This window comes from Neofelis nebulosa, chromosome 7 (genome assembly GCF_028018385.1).
Source record: "Neofelis nebulosa isolate mNeoNeb1 chromosome 7, mNeoNeb1.pri, whole genome shotgun sequence".
Classification (NCBI taxonomy): Eukaryota; Metazoa; Chordata; class Mammalia; order Carnivora; family Felidae; genus Neofelis; species Neofelis nebulosa.
In genome coordinates this window covers 141222781-141229051 of record NC_080788.1, presented here as the reverse complement: position 1 = coordinate 141229051, position 6271 = coordinate 141222781, and the positions used below count along the sequence as shown (strand labels likewise).

The 6271-nt window shown below is 47.6% G+C and overlaps 1 long non-coding RNA gene across 1 annotated transcript; it reads left to right on the top strand.

Annotated features, from left to right (window-relative positions):
- Nucleotides 1–2619: 2619 nt before the first annotated feature.
- Nucleotides 2620–5970, top strand: LOC131518274 (uncharacterized). The gene is made up of 3 exons (XR_009264986.1): nucleotides 2620–2823; nucleotides 4694–4984; nucleotides 5829–5970. It is a non-coding gene; the product is annotated as an uncharacterized LOC131518274 (long non-coding RNA).
- The last annotated feature ends 301 nt before the right edge of the window (nucleotides 5971–6271 follow it).

The window sequence follows — 6271 nt, the reverse complement described above, 5'->3', positions numbered from 1 at the left end:
TGTCCCTGCGGGTGTCTTGCAGCTATAGGAAAAGCTAGCTAGCCGGAACACAGAAATAAAACGCATCAGCGAAAACCCAGAAATGGACCCCACCCCGGCCACCCTACCTGAGAACAGGCTGTGGTTGATTCTCCTAAAGATTGTCGTCTGCTCTTCTGCTCAGAGGAGGCAGGACGAATGGTAGAACTCCATGCTTTGTGGTCTACGAAACTGTGTTTGACTCCCATACTGCATGTGATATGGTGGGTCCATTCACTAATCACTTTCCTTGCAGCTTCCTTGGAGCTCTTCAATGAGCCAGGGCCAATGGGTTTCAGAACTGGAGTTACAGACACTCGGAGCTCAGGAAGCTCAACGGCCAGTACCCCAAGGTCTTAGTCGTGTCTTAGACCCTTTCTTCTTTGATTACTGGCTCACAGTTCTTGGACGTTTCCCTTCTGGAGACTCAGTGCAACTCACACATATTGGGCCTTCGTGTGTATTGCCCACATACGCTTTAGGACAAGACTTCGAGGGAAATATTAACCCCACGTTACAGATGTGGGGTAACTGGAACAAGGCCCTGGCACTAGTTAGCAGGAGCATAGGTCTTCTGACTCTTTATCTGATGCCTCATAGTCTCAGGCAGAGCAGCGGGCAGAGGCGGGTACTCGTGCTGGACCTGGGCACGGCCCCTTGTCACCCAATGAACAAGGCACAGGTGGTAGCAGAGAGGCTAAAACTCAGGCTCTCTCCTCTCTGCTACACCTGGATGGCCCAGATAGGTTACTAACTGGGTCTCAGTTTTTCACTCTTTAAAGTGGGCTTGGGGAGACTAAAGGCTGCTGTGATCAGTCGTTTACAAGGATTCCTGACCAAGCAGCAAGTGATGGGTGAAATCCAATCTCCCTGCAAAGCTGCGTGCCCCGGAATGTGGCTGGACCTGCCCGGAAGAAGGAGCTACCTTGCTCTAATCACGCAAAAGATCTGTATGTGCTGTTGGATGCCCTGCCAACACAGAAAGAGCTCCACATCCCCTCCCAACTCCCTTTGCCATACCCAGTAGGCACAGTTCTGGGAGGGAGGGAGAGGGAGAGAGGGCACGAGACCAGGTGGCACTCCAGCATTAAGCTGATTCTGCTCACATCATGGGCATTTATGAATCAGTGGAGTCAAAGCTGCTTTGTAGGAAGTACGCAGACTTGAGCATCAGCACATCCCCGACTTCCCTCCCTCCCTGGATGTGACTTCAGGCCTGTGTCCCACAGGCCTGTCATGTCATGTTACTCAAACATGCGTATGTCATGTTACTCAAAGCCCGCCAACGCTCTTCTCCCTCCATTTTGCACAGAGGTGAAGGAACTTGGCCACCATCAAGGAGTTGGCAAGGACGCACTCACCCCTGAACTGGAAACTGGAATCCAGGTTTCTCCAACCAGAAAGCACTCCATCCATATGGATGGTTTTGTTTGACCTTGCCCTTTGTTTTTTGTTTGTTTGTTTGTTCGCTTTTTTTTTTTACCTCCCTGAGTTTCCATCTTTTCTATTACTTCACAGTGAAAATGATACCACTCTTCCCCCAGCAGTTGGTGTGACAGTCACAGGGTTAAGCATCACTAGTTGGGCCTGTGTTAAGATCCTAGCTTCTTTGCTCTCTGACCTCGTGTCTTCAAGAAATTGAGCCTCAATTTTCTCACCTTTATGATGCAGACTGTGATAATAGCCCTTAACTGAAAAGCTTGTTGTGAATATTAAGTAGAAATTACACACCCACCCACACACACATACACACACACACACACACACACACAGTTCTTAACCCAGTCTAGCACGTAATAAATAGTCAATAAATGTGATCTGATTGTTAATACTGTTCAGTGGCAGTTGAAGCAACACAGGTGTTTCATGAATTTTTGCCCCAACTCCTTGCTAAGATAGGTGCTCAACAATGACCCATTTAGGTTCCCTTCCTCACGGAGGAGAAGATTAGGACAATGCTCCAGTGGGGAGCAGGGCCCCTGAGGAAGGAGAAGGCATTCGGGATCTGGCAGGCACTGTCCTCACTGACTCACTGTTGACCTTGGCTGTCACATCTACTTTCTGATTTGTCCCCAAAGAAAGCCAGTGCCCCGACTTTGAAGTGTTGACAAAGTATTTCAAAGTGCATCTTCCCCAGTTCCAGGAATCTCACTGAGGGAGCACATCCCCGGCCAGCATCTCGTTCCCTTAGGTAGGCTCAGGATCCAGGGCTGAAGAACACCGCAGCTGGCTGCCTTGTGCCTGGCGGGTGACCTCCCCCCGGGAACCTGGGTGGGGAGACACGTCCAGGTGGCTCTTTGTCCCTGGGGCGTGGCCTCGCTGCCTCCTTTCCGCCATCCATTCACTCCCCTCTGACTCACTTCTGTTGCGGCCAAGAGGGCAAGTGTTGAGAGGCTGTTTAACACACACACACACAACAAGCCCTATAATCAACCAAAGTGGTCATTTGATCTACGTGGGAAAGCATGTCCTGCCGTCGGCTCCCAGGCACCAGGAAGTGACACCAGCAGGCGAGGAGGCCACACCACTAATAGGAGTAACTGCCATCTGTTCTAGAATGCCTGCTGGTCACCAGGCATTTCATGTACCCCATATCACTAGTCTTCATGGCAACCCCCTGAGGGAGGCCTTGCAGGTTCTGTGTTACAGATAAAGGAACGGGGTCGGTGAGGTTAAGAAAGTTGCCTGCATCCTCCACAGCTAATAGGTGGCAAACCTGGGATTCTAGCCAGGTGCGGCTGACGTGGGAGCCTGGACCCTGTCCATTCTGCCATGGTGACAATCAATTGGACACGGTCATAAGAAGTATGTAGAAAACAACAAGTGTGGGTTTGAGTCATGAGCAGTAAAGGGCCCCAGGTCCATAGGGAATTTTTTCAGGGCCTCTGCAACATTCTAGATGTTGCTTAATAGTTGATTACTGTCTCCCTGTGGCAAAATTCCACAAGCTTTAGTGAAGGACCTGCCATGTGCCTGGACTCATACAATACTAGATATTTCTCAGAACTCTAGGTCTGTGTACCTTTCTACGGACTCATTACCATCGTATCCAGTTGTGGCTCTCATTACTGTTGTCCTTGATTGGTGCCCAGGGTCCCTTCTCTGTATGGCTCTTCCTCTGTCCCCATCTGAGGCTCCAGTCTGCTTGCTTATCATCTCCCCACTGAGGCTACCCTAGGTTTGTTGGGTCGCCTTTACCACCAGTGGCATCTGAAACATAGGATTTAGCATTTCTTGCCGATTATTTCTTTTCTCTTGGTCTCCCCAGGAATAAACCCAAAGTCCCTTTCACTGTAGGGATTTTCGTAACCATTTATGGCAGGGTCCAGAGAATGCTAAAAGATGGTTCCAGGCAGAAGCACATCAGCTGGGTTTGGTCCCTGAATGTTTCTCTGAGGTGGTTCCAGCATTTCCTCCTCTGTGCTGACTCCAAATGGCCAACCATTCTGAGATTCGTGTCATCTAACTAATTAAAGCAGTCATCCCTTCCTGATAATTTTTTAAATTTAAGTCTCACTAAAACAAAAGTAAATACAATTCCTGTCATTTTAGAATTTATGTGAGTCTTTATGGAACTATGGTTAACAGATTAAATGAAGGGTCTATTTCCTTGAACCCTTAATTAGGTCTTTTGAATTGGGACCATTCTGGGGAAGATTATCTCAAAGTTTAAAGATTAATGATACGTCTATGGGGCTTCTGGGTGACTCAGTTGGTTAAGCGTCTGTCTTTGGCTCAGGTCATGATCTCATGGTTCGTGGGTTTGAGCCCCACGTTGGACTCTTTGCTGACAGCTCGGAGCCTGGAGCCTGCTTCGAGTTCTGTGTCTCCCTCTCTCTCTCTACCCCTCCCTTGCTCGCTCTTTCTCTCTCTCCCTCTCTCTCTCTCAAAAAATAAACATTAAAAAATTTTTTTAAAGATTAATGATATGCCTAGAACAGAATGAAGAAGCAAATAAGATATAAGTCAGTCAAAAATTACCTCCCAAGGTGACCTTGAATCAGAAAAAAAAAATTGCTTGGATCTTGTTCAGTAAATTGTGCTAGAATAATTGGTTATCAACATAAGAGAAAGATTAGATCCCTACCTCATACTGCGTACACAAAAATGAATTCTAATGGAATGAAAGCCTCAATATGAAAATAAATTCTTAAAAGTGTTAGAAGAAAATTTTGTTGATTTTCTTCATGCCTTTAGGACAGGAGTTCATAAATCCTGCACAAACAGTCCAAACCATTAAGGAAAAGATAAACTCTGTGTAAAAACTGCAGAGGGGTACCTGGGTGGCTCAGTTGGTTGCATGTCCAACTCCGGATCTCAGCTCAGGTCGTGATCTCATGGTGCGTGGAACCAAGCCCTTCTTTGGGCTCTGCGTTGACAGTGTCTCCCTTTCTCCCTGCCCCTCCTCTGTTCGTATTCTCTTTTGCTCTCCCTCTCTCCCAAAACTAAATAAATAAACATTTAAAAAAATTAATAGAATAAATAAAATTAAATAAATAAATAAATAAATAAATAAAATAAACCCACAAAATTAAAAAGGCAAATTATAGATACAGAGGTTAGTAACCAACATTACATGCACTGGGTGTTCCCTAACAACTCAGCAGCTCCCTCAGGATCACAGAGTAATCGGGCGGTCAGGGTCAGTGAAGACTTCCCATTTCAACTTTGACAGGGAAACTGGCCACCGTGAACTTCAGCAGAAGCACGATTACCGCATTTATTCACCGGAAAAGCATCTCTAAGACCACTGCATGGAGACCCAGGTCCCGGCCTCGGGTTGTTCCTAAGCTGTTGGCAGGAGGGAGCCACCCATAAGGAAGGAGAGGATTTACATCGAGAAGCACAGAGAAGGAGGCACAATTGAAGGCACCCAGTGGGAAAGTGGGGTCTGTAGTGACATCCAGATGTGAGGGGCGTGAGCCGTGGCCTCGATGAGAGAGCAGAGCCTCTCCAGGTGGACAAGGTAAGGAAGGGCATCCTAGACAGGAGGGAGCGTGAGCGAGTCAAGGAGGCACGAAAGACTGAAAGACTGCAGCGTGCCCAAAACGCAACAGGTCTCTGTAGCTGGGGTGCTACGTTTGTGCCTTGGGGTGGGAGGCAAGGTGGCAGGAAGTAGAATTAGAAAATGGTTTGGGGCCTCTGGCAATGTTTCTTTGTAAGTTTCTAACTGATTTGGTATTGCCATGGGCTGAACTGTGTCCTCTCTTTCGAGGACCCAGAATGTGGCCTTATTTAGAAAGAGGACTTGGACAGAGACGATCAGATTGCAACTAGGTCATTGGGTTGGGCCAAATCCAATATGGCTGGTATCCTTATTAAGGAAGGAGATGCGGACACGGAGACAAACACATGGAGGAGGGAGACAGTGTAGACAGACTGGGGAGGAAGCCGTGAAGACACAGGTCTGGAACGTCGCGCTTACAATTCAAGGAACACCTGAGACGCTCCCAGACTTGGGAGATGATGATGGAATGGGTCTTCAAAGACAGGATGGCTCCACTGACTCCTTGATTTTGAACTTCTGGTGTCCACAACTGTGAGACCCTAAATCGCTGTCATTGGAGGCACCCAAGATGAAGTACTTTTACAGCAGCCACAGGAAATGGATGCAGACATACACTGGGTGTTAAACCACTAACAATGAAGACCTCTGTTGGATTAGAATTACCTACGTGACCTTGGCAGGATGTTCAAGCTACCTTCTCCAAGGCTAAGTTGGGGTGGGGGGTGCGTGGTAGGGCTTAATGGTTAACAGCTGAGCCTCTGCCATCAGACTGTTTCTGAATCTCTGCTTTGTCTCTTTTTAGCTGTTTGGCCAGTGCCTCAGTTTCCTGATCTATTCAATGGGGGAGACACTAACATCCAAAGGGTGATAGGGAAGAGTGAGCCATGGATGGAAAGTTCCCAGTCCAACGCCCAGCACCAGTAAGTGGTCAGTAAATTCTGGCTCTCATTACTGAGCCCACATCCCTTTGGGTCTTTCTCAGTTACAACTGCTCTTTGCTTGAGGTAATTTGCCCACAGGCCCCAGTATGACAGGGACGCTTCTAAGAGTCTGTTTACACGCATCAAATTACCAGCATTTTCCAAGAAAAGTGTCCCCTTTCACTTGAGTATTTACTTACCAAACCTAGCCCTAGCCCAGGGAAAAATGATGCTTGTGGTGGGTGAGCTGGTCCTTGACCCTCAGCCCCTCCCTCGTGGTTCTGCCCAGAATTTCTAGAATATATCCCAAAGTAATCAAAGGCAC